At 37.9% G+C, this 15950-nt stretch overlaps 2 long non-coding RNA genes across 2 annotated transcripts; both read right to left on the minus strand.

Annotated features, from left to right (window-relative positions):
- Nucleotides 1-34: 34 nt before the first annotated feature.
- Nucleotides 35-15272, minus strand: LOC134291191 (uncharacterized). The gene is made up of 2 exons (XR_009998960.1): nt 14392-15272; nt 35-776 (listed from the first exon to the last, which is right to left on the minus strand). It is a non-coding gene; the product is annotated as an uncharacterized LOC134291191 (long non-coding RNA).
- LOC109419948 (uncharacterized) lies at nt 8830-10581 on the minus strand. Its single transcript, XR_009998862.1, has 4 exons — nt 10125-10581; nt 9978-10063; nt 9853-9919; nt 8830-9775 (listed from the first exon to the last, which is right to left on the minus strand). It is a non-coding gene; the product is annotated as an uncharacterized LOC109419948 (long non-coding RNA).
- Nucleotides 15273-15950: the final 678 nt, after the last annotated feature.

The following is a 15950-nucleotide window of genomic DNA, read 5'->3' on the forward strand; positions in this document are numbered from 1 at the left end:
ATTGTCACAATAAGATAAGAAAAGTAAACAGCTATCCATTTCTGAACGTATTTTATTTAAAGCAATCACGAAAGCATTTGATGCCTATGTTTATAAAAAAACATTTAAAAAATTTGAACAACGCTGCTGCATGACATTATTCTATCGACATTGTGGTCCTTATCATATTGATCGATCTAAATTTACAAGTTTGAATATTGATTAAAATTGAAGGAAACTAGCAAGATGTAGACCTAGAATAATTCAATGGGATAAAGAAAAGGTAGATTGCTTAAATGGAGATATTACTGAGATAAATCAAACATAACAATGCGTCCACTAATCACTATCATAATCTGATACAATGAGTGATTCCGGATCAAAAGATCCACAGTCTTCGCCCATCGATTTCACCTCCAACTTAACATGCGCGGCTCTTGTTAATGGTTGTTCACCAGTAGTAGTAGCCAGCTCAATCATTGCATCGGATACCGGATTTGATGGCCCGGGCGCCGAATCACGTACTTCGGATTCACATAGCAGTTCGTCTAGGATTTTTTTCTTTTTCAGTTTGAGTATTTTTGTTGAAATCTCATCCAGATCGTTCAAGCTCGTCGTCACTATTTTGATGCGATTAGCTTGTCGCATTATTTCGTTCCTTTCCTATGTTGCCTGAGCCATTTCTTCTAAAACAGTAATTTTACTCCGTTCGACCTCATCCATCCTCAATTTATGTTTGGCGGCTTTTTGTCCTATTGGTCGGCCGCACGGAGGTACTGGAGAAACTGGTTCAGATACTGTGAAGCAAAGAAACAAGTTAGTAGGTAAAGCGAAGGATCTTTTCGTAATGGAAATATTATTGACTTCTTTGGACATGAACCTTTATGTGTGATATACGGATACGATACGATGGTTGCGTTAACCTTATGAGGTTACAATCGAATTCAAGAAAATATTGCATCAGTTTCATCTAATTTCGTTTGTTCCGACTCCGTCGAAAATCGACAGTGCTCAAGACAGTGCTGAAAATATAAATTCAACATAGAGTGGCGAAGCGTATTATCGGCAGGTTTGTTCTCTTCGTCATGGGGGTTTTTGTGGGCCGAATTGCCTGAAATTGAGTCGTATAACTCAGCTAGACAGGCTAGACATTAGTAGGAGTCTACGACCAGAGTGCTCGATCTTCTCCGCAGAAGCTATGGCTATCCTCGTGGCTGTTTCCACCCCGGCCGATCAGCCCATCCTAGTCCTTACGGATTCCGCCAGTGTACTCGACGCCTTAAAGTCGAAAATCTATGAACATCTTCAGAATTGATAACAAAACATTTCTAAATATGACTTATGTTTTTGAAAATCTATGAAATACTTCTGAAATCCCCAGCCAAAATTGTATGAAATTTTCAGACAAATTAAAAAAAAACAGACTTAAACTCTTGAGTTCCGAATCAGGAATTCCTCCAGGAGTTCTTTCAAGGATTCCTAGAGAAGTTTTTTTAGAGATTCCCACAGAAGTTCCATCAGGGATTCCTCCAGGAGTTCCATTAGGGATTCCTTCAGAGGCTCCTTCAGGAGTTCCATCGGGGATTTTTCCAGGAGTTCCTTTTTAGATTCTTCCAAAAGTTCCTACAAAGATTCCTCCAGGGTTTCTTTCAATGCTTCCTTAAGAGATTCGTTCTAAGTTCCTTCAGGGATTTCTCTAGGAACTCTTCCAAAGATTCCTCCAGAAGTTCCTCAAGAGATTCACCCAAATATTTTTTTTTTTCCATTGATTTCTACAATATTTTTAGAGAATTCTATCAGAAGCTTCTTCGAGAATTATGTGCGGATATATTTAAACAATTTCTGAGAATTTCAAAAGATTCTCTGAAATTCCCAGTGATTTGGAAAGTATTCTAACAATCCTCAGAATTCCTAAAGATTCTCAGAAATTCCAAGTCATCCGGGGGATGATCCGGGGGATCAGGGATTTTTCCAGTACTTCCTTCAGTGTTCCCACATGGAGTTCCTTCAGAGATTCCTCTAGGAGTTCCTTCAGGGATATCTCAAGGAGTTCAAGAATTCATTCCGGAGTTCCTTCGAGGATTTCTCAAGGAGTTCAGGGATTCCTCCAGAAGTTCCTTCAGGGATTATTCCAGAATTTTCTACAAGGATTCCTCTAAGAGTTCCTTCAGGTATTTCTCAAAGAGTTCCTTCAGGGATTCCTTCAGGAGTTCCTTCAATGATTCCAAAAGGAGCTTCTTCAGGGATTCCTCCAAGCGTTCTTTCAGGGATTCCTTCAGAGATTCCTCCCAGGGTTCCTTCAAGAATTCTTCCAGGAGTTTCTTCAGGGATTCCTCCAGAAGTTCCTCTAAGGATTCCTTCAGAAACCCCTCCAGGAGTTCCATCGAAGATTTTTCCAGGAGTTCCTTCTAAGATTTTCCAAAAATTCCTACAAAGATTCCTCCAGGATCTCCTTTAATGTTTCTTCAAGAGATTCGTTCTAAGTTCCTTCAGGTATTTCTCTAGAAACTCTTCCAAAGATTCCTCCAGAATTTCTTCCAAATATGCACCCGAAAGTTTTTTTTTCATTGATTTGTACAATAGAAAATTCCATCAGAAGCTCCTTCGGGATCAGGGATTCCTCAAGTAGTTCCTTCAGTTATTCTACAAGGTTTTCTTTCAGGGATTCCTCCAGGAGTTCCTTCAGGAATTCCTCCAGGAGTTCCTTCAGGAATTCATCCACGAGTTCCTTCAAGGATTGCTCCAGTAGTTCCTTCAGTGATTCCGCAAGATGTTCCTTCAGAGATTATTCCAGAATTTTCTACAAGGATTCCTCCCGGAGTTCCTCCAATGATTCCTTAAAGACTTCCTTCAGGAATCCCTCAAGGAGTTCCATCAGGGATTCCTCCAGGAGTTCCTTCAGGAATTCCTCTAGGAGTTCCTTCAGGGATTGCTCCAATAGTTCCTTCAGTGATTCCACAAGAAGTTCCGTCAGAAATTATTCCAGCACTTTCTACAACGATTCCTCCCGGATTTCCTCCAATAATTCCTCAAAGATTTCCTTCAGGAATTTCACCAGGAGTTTTTTCAGGAATTCCTCCAGGAGTTCCTTCAGGGATTGCTCTAACAGTTCCTTCAGTGATTCTGCAAGAAGTTCCTTCAGATATTATTCCAGAATTTTCTACAAGGATTCCTCCCGGAATTCCTTCAATGATTACTCAATGAGTTCCTTCAGGGATTCCTTCCGGAGTTCCTTCAGGGTTTTCTCAAGGAGTTCAAGAATTCCTCCCGGAATTTCTCAAGGAATTCAGGGATACCTCCCGGAGTTCCTTAAGGGATTCCTCCTGAAGTTCCTTCAGGGATTCCTTTAGAATATCCATCAGGAGTTCATTCAGGGATTATTCCAGAATTTCCTACAAGGTTTCTTCCAGGAGTTCCTTCAATGATTCATCAAGGAGCTCCTTCAGGTATTCCTCCAGGAGTTCCTTCAGGGATTCCTCCAGAAGTTCTTCCAGGAATTTCTAAAGGAGTTTAGGGATTCCTCCCGGAGTTCTTTCAGGGATTCTTGCACAAGCTCCTTCCATGATTCCTCAAGGAGCTCCTTCAGGGATTTCTCCAGGAGTTCCTTTAGGGATTCCTCCATGAGTACCTTCAGGGATTTCTCCGGGAGTTCCTTCAGGCATTTCTCCAGAAGTTCCTCCAAGAGTTTTTTTCAGGGATTCCTTCAGGAGTTTCTTCACGGATTCCTTCAAGAGTTCCTTCAGGGATTCCTCCAGGAGTTCCTTTAGGGATTCTTTCAGAGGCTCTTCCAGGAGTTCCGTAAGGAACTTTAGCAGGAGTTCCTTCTTTATTTTTTCCAAAAGGTCGTACAAAGATCCTCCAGGATGTCCTTCAACGTTTCTCGAAAAGATTCGTTATTAGTTCCTTCAGGGATTCCTCTAGGAGTTCTTCTAAGGATTCCTCCAGAAGTGCCTCCAGATAGTCATCCAAAAGTTATTTTTTTCCATTGATTACAAATTCTTCAAAGAAATTCATCAGAAGCTCATTAGAGCGTTATGTGGGGATATATTTAAACAATTTCAAGGAATATCTAAAGATTCTCAGAAAATCCCGAAGATCTGGAATGTATTCTAAGATTCCTGAGAATCCCTGAAAATATGCTCAGTCATTTATAGGAATCAGTAGCATCGCGGAATATATTTAAATAATTTCTGAGAATCCCTAAAGATTATCAGAAATTTCCAGTCATCGGGGATGTATTCTAAAAACTATAGAAAATATTCTCAATCATTTATAGAAATCAGTATCATCGCGGAATATAATACCTGGGAATCTCTAAACCTCCTCAGAAATTCCCAGTGATCTTGGATGTATTCTTAGATTCCTGAGAATCCCTAAAGAATCTAAGAAATGCCCAGTGATCTGGCATGTTTTCTAAGATTCCAGAGAATCCCTAACGATTCTCAAAAATTCCCAGTCATCTTGAATGTATTCTAAAAACTATAGAAAATATTCTCAATCGTTTATAGGATCCGGTAGCAATGCGAAATATATTTAAATAATTTAAGAGAATCCTTAAAGATTCTCAAAAATTCCCGGTGATCTAGGATGTATTCTAAGATTCCTGCGAATCCCTAAATATTCTCAGAAATTCCCAGTAATTTTGAATGTATTCTAAAAACTATAGGAAAAATTCTCAATCATTTATAGCAATAAGTAGCATCGCGAAATATATTTAAATAATGCCTGGGAATCTCTAAAGATTCTCAGAATTCCCAGTGATCTGGGATGCATTCTAAGATTCCTGAGAATAGTCATCCGAGATGCATTCCAAAATTCATAGAAAATATTCTCAGTCATTTAAAGAATCAGTAACATCGCGAAATAAATTAAAATAATTCCTGAGAATCCCTAAATATTCTCAGAAATTCCCAGTGATCTTGAATGTATTTTAAAACCTATAAAAATATTCTCAATCATTTATAGAAATCAGTAGCATCGCGGAAAATATTTAAATAATGCCTGGGAATCTCTAAAGCTTCTCAGAAATTTCCAGTGATCTGGGATACATTCGCAAATTCTTGAGAATCAAAAAAAAAATCAGAAATTCCCAGTCATCTGGGATGCATTCTAAAATCTAAAGAAAATATGCTAAGTCATTTATAGGAATCAGTAGTATCGCGAAATATATTTAAATATTTTTTGAGAATCCCTAAAGGTTCTCAGAAATTCCCAGTCATCGGGGATGTATTCTAAAAACTATAGAAAATATTCTCAATTATTTTTAGAAATCAGTATCATCGCGGAATATAATACCTGGGAATCTCTAAACCTCCTCAGAAATTCCCAGGGATCTTGGATGTATTCTTAGATTCCTGAGAAACCCTAAAGAATCTAAGAAATGCACAGTGATCTGGCATGTATTCTAAGATTCCTGAGAGTCCCTAAAGATTCTCAGAAATTCCCAGTCATCTTGAATGTATTCTAAAAACTATAGAAAATATTGTCAATCGTTTAAACGAATCAGAAATTCCCAGTCATCTTGAATGTATTCTAAAAACTATAGAAAATATTGTCAATCGTTTAAACGAATCAGTAGCATCGCGGAATATATTTAAATAATTTATGAGAATCACTAAAGCTTCTCAGAAATTCCCCGTGATCTGGGATGTATTCTAAGATTCCAGAGAATCCCTAACGATTCTCAAAAATTCCCAGTCATCTTGAATGTATTCTAAAAACTATAGAAAATATTCTCAATCGTTTATAGGATCCAGTAGCAATGCGAAATATTTTTAAATAATTTAAGAGAATCCTTAAAGATTCTCAAAAATTCCCGGTGATCTAGGATGTATTCTAAGATTCCTGAGAATCCCTAAATATTCTCAGAAACTCCCAGTAATCTTGAATGTATTCTAAAAACTATAGGAAAAATTCTCAATCATTTATAGCAATAAGTAGCATCGCGAAATATATTTAAATAATGCCTGGGAATCTCTAAAGATTCTCAGAATTCCCAGTGATCTGGGATGCATTCTAAGATTCCTGAGAATAGTCATCCGAGATGCATTCCAAAATTCATAGAAAATATTCTCAGTCATTTAAAGAATCAGTAGCATCGCGAAATAAATTAAAATAATTCCTGAGAATCCCTAAATATTCTCAGAAATTCCCAGTGATCTTGAATGTATTTTAAAACCTATAGAAAATATTCTCAATCATTTATAGAAATCAGTAGCATCGCGGAAAATATTTAAATTATGCCTGGGAATCTCTAAAGTTTCTCAGAAATTCCCAGTGATCTGGGATACATTCGCAAATTCTTGAGAATCCAAAAAAAAATCAGAAATTCCCAGTCATCTGGGATGCATTCTAAAATCTAAAGAAAATATGCTCAGTCATTTATAGGAATCAGTAGTATCGCGAAATATATTTAAATATTTTTTTGAGAATCCCTAAAGGTTCTCAGAAATTCCCAGTCATCGGGGATGTATTCTAAAAACTATAGAAAATATTCTCAATTATTTTTAGAAATCAGTATCATCGCGGAATATAATACCTGGGAATCTCTAAACCTCCTCAGAAATTCCCAGTGATCTTGGATGTATTCTTAGATTCCTGAGAAACCCTAAAGAATCTAAGAAATGCACAGTGATCTGGCATGTATTCTAAGATTCCTGAGAGTCCCTAAAGATTCTCAGAAATTCCCAGTCATCTTGAATGTATTCTAAAAACTATAGAAAATATTGTCAATCGTTTAAACGAATCAGTAGCATCGCGGAATATATTTAACCCTTTATAAGGCCGAGAGAACTAGGCACGGAATTCACTCGTTCTACATTGGAATATAAAGTACATGTGGTGTAATGAACAAAAACGTTTTTATTTTCAAAAAATTCGATGGTCGATTTTGTATGAAAAAAATTGGTCTAAATTTCAACTTTTTGTCAACAAAGTTTAAAATGTTGTTATTTAGTGATGCGTTAATCAATCATGCTGATTTTTTGACAGGTTATTGCCCTAATATTCATGAGTTACTTGTGTGGATTTGAACTCGATTGGTCAATTATTTTGGACGTTATGGCAATTTTAGTACATGCCCATTCATTATAGTACATTTTTTCAAATGGCTGAGTTTCTAATAATAATGAAGCAATCAAGTTGAAATTTTGTCCACAAGTAAAAGGAACATAGGCCTTTCATTCCCCATCATTCGATTTTCAATTCGCTCATCATAACAGAATTTCGAGCTTATAAACTTTCATGCACTCAAAAATGGATGTTTTTGGAGAGACATTTTGTTCTAAAATAGCCCATTCATATTTGTTATGGCTCAAAAAAAATCATGAGTGTTCACAAAGGCCTAATGTGTCCATCAGCTAAAACAGAAGTTGTAATAATTTTCTAAACGAACAGAAAAAAATATGTGTATAAGGTGGCAATATAGTTGCCACTGCCTTATAAAGGGTTAAATAATTTATGAGAATCCCTAAAGCTTCTCAGAAATTCCCCGTGATCTGGGATGTATTTTGAAAACTATAGAAAATACTCTCAATCATTTATAGCAATTAGTAGCATCGCGGAATATATTTGCATAATGCCTGGGAATCTCTAAAGATTCTCAGAAATGAGAAATGATCTGGGATGTATTCTAAGATTCCTGAGAATCGTTAAATTCCCAGTCATCTGGGATGCATTCCAAAATTTTTAGAAAATATTTTCAATCGTTTATAGAAATCCGTAGCATCACAAAGTATATTTAAATAGTTATTTCGCGGAATATATTTAAATAATTTCTGAAAATTTCAAAAGATTCTAAGAAAATTTCCAGTCATCGGGGATGTATTCTAAAAATTGTAGAAAATATTCTCAATCATTTATAGAAATCAGTATCATCGCGGTTTATAATACCTGGGAATCTCTAAACCTTCTCTGAAATTATCAGTGATCTGGCATGTATTCTAAGATTCCTGAGAATCCCTAAAGATTCTCAGAAATTCCCAGTCATCTGGGATGCATTCTAAAGTCTATAGAAAATATGCTTAGTCATTTATAGGAATCAGTAGCATCGCGGAATATATTCAAATAATTTCTGTGAATCTCTAAAGATTCTCAGAAACTCCCGGTAAACCGGAATGTGTTCTAAGATTACTGAGAATCCCTAAAGATTCTCAGAAATTCTCAGTCATCTGGGATGCATTCCAAAGTTCATAGAAAATATTCTCAGTCATTTATAGGAATCACTACCAGCGCGGAATATATTTTAATTATTTCTGCAAATCATTGGTGAAATTCCCGGTGATTTGGGATGCATTCCAAGATTCCTGAGAATCCCTAAAGATTCTCAGAAATTCCCAGTCATCTTGAATGTATTCTAAAAACTATAGAAAATAGTCTCAATTTTTTATAGGAATCAGTAGCATCGCGGAATATATTTAAATAATTTCTGAGAATCCCTAAAGATTCTCATAAATTCCCGGTGATTCGGGATGTATTCTAAGGTTTCTAAGAACCCCTAGAATCAGTGGCATCGCGGAATATATTTGAAAAATTTCTGAGAATCTCTAAAGGTTCTCAGTAATTCTCAGTCATCTGGGATGCATTCTAAAATTCCTGAGAATCCAAAAAAAAATCAGTAATTCCCAGTCATCTCCGGTCATCTCGGATGCAATCTAAAGTCTATAGAAAATATGCTTAGTCATTTATAGAAATCAGTAGCATCGCGGAATATATTTAAATAATTTCTGAGAATCTCAAAAGATTCTCAGAGAATTTCTGTGATTTAGGATGTATTCTAAGATTCCTAAGAATGAGGGAGCGGACCTGATGTGGTGGTTAGAACAAAAGACAATCACGCCGAGGACCTGTAGCCCCTCGGCTGCTCAGTGGGAAAATAGTGGGTGGGAAGTATTCGAGCACGGGGTCGCTTATTTCTAATAGCACCGTTACATAAGCACGACTGGTCACTCACCTTTAGCAGGAGCAGGATTTTAGTGGTCAGCTGTCAAATCCGTATGAGGGGGAGGAAACCAACAACGTTATGCGATCAAAGTTAACCAAAACAAGGTAAAATCGTATTTCAACCAGCGGACTACCCAGATCGAGGTATGAAAGCCCCCTTTTTGGGCACGGGAAACGACCAATATTCAAAAAGGGCGTATATATGTTAAATGCGGGGTTTTCTAGTAGAAATCAACCACCAATTTTACAATCTTACATCTACATTTATTCGGCCCATATTGGGACCCTAATGAGAGAAAGGTGACATTAATAATAAGGTGTACTTGCGCTTTTACATCGGAACGGTGGACGGCGGTGGTGCAGACGGTGGTGGCGTAGACAGCGGTGGTGCGGATCGGTGGCTAGCTTGGTGGTTCACGGTGGCATGCATGCATCGGAGGGCCCTCAGCCGGTATTGTGGGGGGCTTCTAACGGTCCTTCAACCGTATGACCTTTACTCGGTCGATAGCGGTCAACTTTCTTCGGGGTTGGCAGGGCAATCGGCAATTCGAGGTGGCCGCCGGGGTGTGATGGGACACTACGACGAGCTTCTTGACTCCAGTAGGGTAGGTGGGCAACCAATCCCCAAAATGGCGTAGTCGGGGACGGTCTATTGTTCCACCCGGCGTCACAGTGAATAGGCTATTGTTGGATTCCTTTTGTCCGTGGCTTTCAAGATGGCGACGGCTTAGCGTGGGTCGTGACCGACGAACCAACGTAAAGCGACCTGATGTACGTGGACGGTCCTGCGAGAACACGAAATAGAGCCCTCCGGGTTTTACACCGAAGGTAGAAAAGAAAAGGCCCAGAAGTGGACCTATTTCCGGGATTAGTACACCTAAATGTCACCGTCTCTCTTCCTGCACCACTTCACAAATTCTTTCACAGTCCTACCTTTTCTTGAGAATTCCTTTTGTTAAGGGCGAATTAACCTCTAGTTGAATGGTTCTATTGAAGTAACCTGTTAACAAAAGCGCATTATTCACCTTTCTTCTTTTAAACCACATTTTCTTACTAACCGTACTACAAATCGTACTAATTCACAAAACCGTACTATTAGCCTTCTAAGTTTTAACTAGTTTTAAGTTTTAACTAGCTTTAAGATCTATAAAGAAAAACCACATATTAACTATATACACCTTATACTTTTAAAACAAACACTTTACTTTTAACTACCCGACGCGCACTTCAACTATCGGGGATAGTCACGGACGGAATGAAATTGATAATTCCTTGATGATTAACGTTTAAGGCTAAATCGCAGAGAATATCCGAAGTTTGATAACTTTTACGAAGTTTGACAACTCGGTTTGTAATAGTTGGCAACCCTTCCTCGCAGGGATCTAATTAGGCCGACAATTTCTATAGAGACTATTTTTTATAGACTGGTAGCTCAAACCGCTGCAAATAAACGACACGGCCCAGTAACGTGTGTTATTATAATAACAACTTGGCTCAGTTTTGACAGCTAGGATTACGCCACCAGTGAGGCTGTCAGTTTTGGGATTTTATTTTGTTTTTATATTTGGACAAGGCATTAGGTGCCCACTGGCAGGTGGGGTTTAAAGGCGAAGGATATTTGAGGAGGAGCCGAAAGTCTAAAAACTTGGAACCTACGGTTACAGACCTGGGATCGAATCCCACTCCCGACACACTCACAAAATGTGGGTTCTTCCTTCGGAAGGGAAGTAAAGCGTGCGTCCCGAGATGAACTAGCCTTGGGTTAAAAATCTCATTAATACAGACAAAACAAAGATTCCTAAGAATCCTAAAGATTTTCAGAAATACACAGTGATAATGAATGTATTCTAAAAATTATAGTAAATATTCTCAATCATTTATAGCAATAAGTAGCAACGCGGAATATATTTAAATAATGCCTGGGAATCTCTAAAGATTCTCAGATATTCCTAGTGATCTGGGATGCATTTTGAGATTCCTGAGAAACGTTAAATTCCCAGTCATCTGGATGCATTCAAAAATTCAAAGAAAATATTCTCATTCATTCATAGAATTAGTAGCATCGCGGAATAATAATCTCTAAAGATTCTCAGAAATTTCCAGTCATCTTGAATGTATTCTAGAAACTATAGAAAATATTTTCAATCGTTTATAGGAATCAGTACCATCGCGGAATATATTCAAATAATTTCTGCGAATCTCTGAAGATTCTCAGAAATTCCCGATGATCCGGGATGTATTCTAAGATTCTTGAGAATCCCTAGAATCAGTAGCATCGCGGAATATATTTATAAGAATCAGTAGCATCGTGGAATATATTTAAATAATTTCTGAGAATTTCTAAAAATTCTCAGAAATTCTCGGTAAACCGGGTTGTATTCTAAGATTACAGAGAATCCTTAAATATTCTCAGAAATTCCCAGTCATCTGGGATGCATTCCAAAATTCAAGGAAAACATTCTCAGTCATTTATAGGAAACACTACCATCACGGAATATATCTTAATAATTTCTGTGAATCACCGGTGACATTCTCGGTGATCTGGGATGCATTCTAAGAATCCTGAGAATCCCTAAACCTTCTCAGAAATTCCCAGTGATCTTGGATGTATTCTTAGATTCCTGTGAATCCCTAAAGAATGTACGAAATGCCCAGTGATCTGGCATGCATTCTAAGATTCCTGAGAATCCCTAAAGATTCTCAGAAATTCTCAGTAATCTGGGATGCATTCCAAAATTTATAGAAAACATTCTCAGTCATGTAGCAATCAGTACCATCGCGCAATATATTTAAATAATTTCTGTGAATCTCTAAATATTCTCAGAAATTCCCGGTGATCCGGGATGTATTCTAAGATCCCTGAGAATCCCTAAAGATTCTCAGAAATTCCCAGTCATCTCGGATGCAATCTAAAGTCTATAGAAAATATGCTTAGTCATTTATAGGAATCAGTCAAGGAATCAGTAGCATCGCGGAATATATATAAATAATTTCCAAGAACCTCAAGATTCTAGGAAAATTCCTGTGATTTAGGATGTATTCTAAGATTTCTAAAAATCCCTAAAGAGTCTCAGAAATTCCCAGTAATCATGAATGTATTCTAAAAACTATAGAAAATATTCTCAATCGTTTATAGGAATCATTACCTTCGCGGAATATATTTAAATAATTTCAGTGAATCTCTATAGATTGTCAGAAATTCCCGGTGATCTGGAATGTATTTTTAGATTCCTGAGAATCTCTTAATATTTTCAGAAATTACCAGTGATCTTGAATGTATTCTAAAAACTATAGGAAATATTCTCAATCGTTTATAGCAATAAGTAGCATCGCGGAATATATTTAACCTTCCTTTTGCATCACGTTGGGAAAAGCTCGCTGGCGTAGTGTACGGTTTAGGTAAAAAATTACCCTAATAATGCCAAAGGAGGGTTAAATAATGCCTGGAAATCCCAAAGATTCTCAGAAATTCGAAGTGGAATCAATCTGGGATGTATTCTTAGATTCCTGAGAATCCCTAAAGAATCTAAGAAATTCCCAGTCATCTGGGATGCATTCTAAAGTCTATAGAAAACATGCTCAGTCATTTATAGGAATCAGTAGCATCGCGGAATATATATAAATAATTTGTAATAATCTCAAAAGATTCTCAGAAAATTCCTGTGAATTAGGATGTATTCTAAGATTTTTAGGAATCCCTAAAGATTCTCAGAAATTCCCAGTAATCATGAATGTATTCTAAAAACTATAGAAAATATTTTCAATCGTTTATAGGAATCAGTACCATCGCGGAATATATTTAAATAATTTCTGTGAATCTCTAAAGATTCTCAGAAATTCCCAGTGATCTGGGATGTATTCTAAGATTCCTGAGAATCGTTAAATTCCCAGTCATCTGGGATGCATTCCAAACTTCATAGAAAGTATTCTCAGTCATTTATAGAAATCAGTAGCATCGCGGAATAAATTTAAATTATTCTTAAAAATCTCTTAAGATTATCATAAATTTCCAGTCATCTGGAATGTATTCTAAAAACTCTAGAAAATATTCTCAATTATTTATAGAAATCAGTAGCATTGCGGAATATATTTAAAAAATGCCTGGCAATCTCTAAAGATTCTCAGAAATTCCCCGTGATCTGGGATGTATTCTAAGATTCCTGAGAATCCGTAAAGATTCTAAAAAATTCCCAGTTGTCTGGGATGCATTCTCAAATCTGAAGAAAATATTCTCAGTCATTTAAGAATCAGTAGCATCGCGAAATATATTTAAATAATGTCTGAGAATCCCTAAAGACCTTTTCCGTCCCAAAAGACCCATGCATGCAAATTTTCACGCCAATCGGTCCAGTACTTTCCAAGTCTCCAAGTCCAAGTCGTTTCAAGTCTCTAGCCAAGCCGAAGTCCCCGTTGAAAATGTATGAAAACCCGATTTTCAAAAACTCTCAATTTTCCCATGTTTTTTTTGCACAGCGCGAGCGCGGTGCAGTTTTGGTTGCTTGTTGGCGCACGTCCTGAAAGGTCTGAAGGACACCCACCCACCCCCTCCAGCGTTATGACATTTGTGAACAAGCCCTTTTAGGACTGGCATGTTTTTAAAACCTACCCCCTTCCTCCTCCTTATACATTTTACTACGCCTATGATCATTGGCGTAGGAAGCATTTTCTTAAATCACATTGATAAACACGAGAAAGATTGAGGTGAAAGAGGGGGCAAGTGCCCCTTCTTTCATCTCGCTATAGCTCATATGTTTGTTTAGGAGTTAGTAAGAAAAAAACTGTCTTTACTTTTAAATTGGACTATCTCAGTGTGCCCTCCAGTAATTCTAAAATGTATCTTGATAATTGTTCGAGGAGTTCATTTCAAGTATCCCTAATAATTATAGAATAATCTCAGCCTTCGAAATTGGCTGACTTTGGGTCACGCTTTGGGTAAGGTACACCGGGGCAAGTTGAAACGGGTGGGGTAAGATGAAACACGAAGTTTTGAAACAGAATTCAATACAATTTGGTAATTTATCCTTCGTAAGATTGTTTAAATCAAAAACTATGCGTTATGGCGATCAAACTGTTTATCATCACTAGAAAACATCATGTTAACCCGCTGTTTCATCTTGCCCCACCCGTTTCAACTTGCCCCGGTGTACCTTATTATCGGCAAGTTTGTTCGGCCGAAAATACGTAGGTTCCCCTATATTCAAATGATATGTGAAGATCTATGAAATTTTCAGAAATCCTCATCCATCTAGAATGCACTAAAAAAATCCTAAATAATTGTAATAATTTTTATCCGACAAGCAAAAATCTATGAACATCTGCAGAAATGATTATAAAAAATCCTAAATAATTGTAATACATATTCAATGATTTCGGAAAATTTTTGAAAAACTTCAGAAATCCCCATCCATAATTGTAATAAACTCTCAGACACATGAAACACCACTCAGACATTTTATAAACATTAACAAATACCTGAGCAATTCACGACTTCTCCTCCAGCTCTCAGTAGGGCACGAGTTCCAGGAAAATGATCTTGACCAGATCCAGTCGAAAAATGGGACATTCACTCTACCAACACAATTCACAAAATAGAGTGACACTCGGAGCAACACAGAACTGGATAGGCACAGGACACAGGAACACAGGAACGGAATCCGTGATCTGTTCGGACGACTCCAACGGTAACGAATGCAATGTTTGACGTGGCTTCCAGAACTACTGTTTTAGGTTACTCCCGTACTCCACTTCCGACGGTGCTACTATTACGCTGCTGCCGCAGCTGCAGTCATTCAATGCTGCAAATGGTTGTGGCCGTTGTGGCGATGGTAATAGTCTTGTCTCCTGCTACGTCCTCCGCATCCACCACGGTGTTCACGACGGCTTTGATGAAAGCTGGCCATAGCTCCGACGGTTCGAATTTATTCTAGTCAATCGACCAAACGACGACACAAACACTGCACCCGATCAGATTTCACTCCGCGGAAGTTGGAACGCGCGTTTTGTCTCGGCTGGAGGAGGAATACGATTACATTCCCCATAATCCAGAAGATTGTTTTTGTTTACGTAATTAGTACGGCGACAACCACACAAACGAAAAAAAAATCAGCCACGCGCACCGGAAGGCAAAACAATCACGTTTGACGTAAGACCATCAAGAGGGCCACTACCACACTGACACAGAAAAAATGCAACTCGTTTGGAACGCGTTGCAAATTTGAACGAAAATAGAACGAACCTGTATGTCAGTTACAAAATTTCGGAACAAAACTGTTCGAATTTATAAATCTAGAACGCCTGCTGAAGAGGCCCAAGATGCAGTTCTAGATGCATTTTGTAACTCCCATACATTTTGTAACGCTCCTGGAGATGCCCTACATTGCAATAATTAAACCAGAAAGCGAAGACGGCTAATAACAAGACAGACATCTACCCTCTTGCTCCATATACTTTGAGAGCTACAAGCACACTAGCGCCGCGAACGACTTCAGGGAACAACATCATGAATGAGTGTGCGTGCGATACTACAATTTACGTGTACAGTAGACGTTCGCTCGGTGCAAACGCTTTAACTGCAATGCTTTTTAACTGCAAGTCCGCTAAGTGCAACAATTTTGCAGTTATCGCACCGCTATCCGTCAAAATGAAATGTCAACAGCGATGCGATGTTTTTCGCATGCACTTTTGCTGCAATGCGATGTTTTCCGTATGCACATTGACTGCATTCTGCAGCAACTGACAGTTCTTTGACGTCTGTCAGTTGTTGCAGTTATCGAATTTCATTCGCTAAGTGAAACGTAAACATGTTGCAGTTATCGAACGTCTACTGTACGTATTAGCATATACACTAGACTGGGTCAACAGGGTCGATTTTTTGGAACAAAGCTTTTTCGATGCCTTCCATGGTCCGCAACAACTGTGCAAAATTTGGACGCGATTGGTTGTGTCCCCGCATTCCGCATTGCATTTGAAATTTGTATGGGATTTAGTATGGGAAAACATACTTTTTTGCATTTTTCTCGTGAGAGGCTCAA

The sequence above is a fragment of the Aedes albopictus genome, chromosome 3 (genome assembly GCF_035046485.1).
Source record: "Aedes albopictus strain Foshan chromosome 3, AalbF5, whole genome shotgun sequence".
In the NCBI taxonomy this organism is placed as follows: domain Eukaryota; kingdom Metazoa; phylum Arthropoda; class Insecta; order Diptera; family Culicidae; genus Aedes; species Aedes albopictus.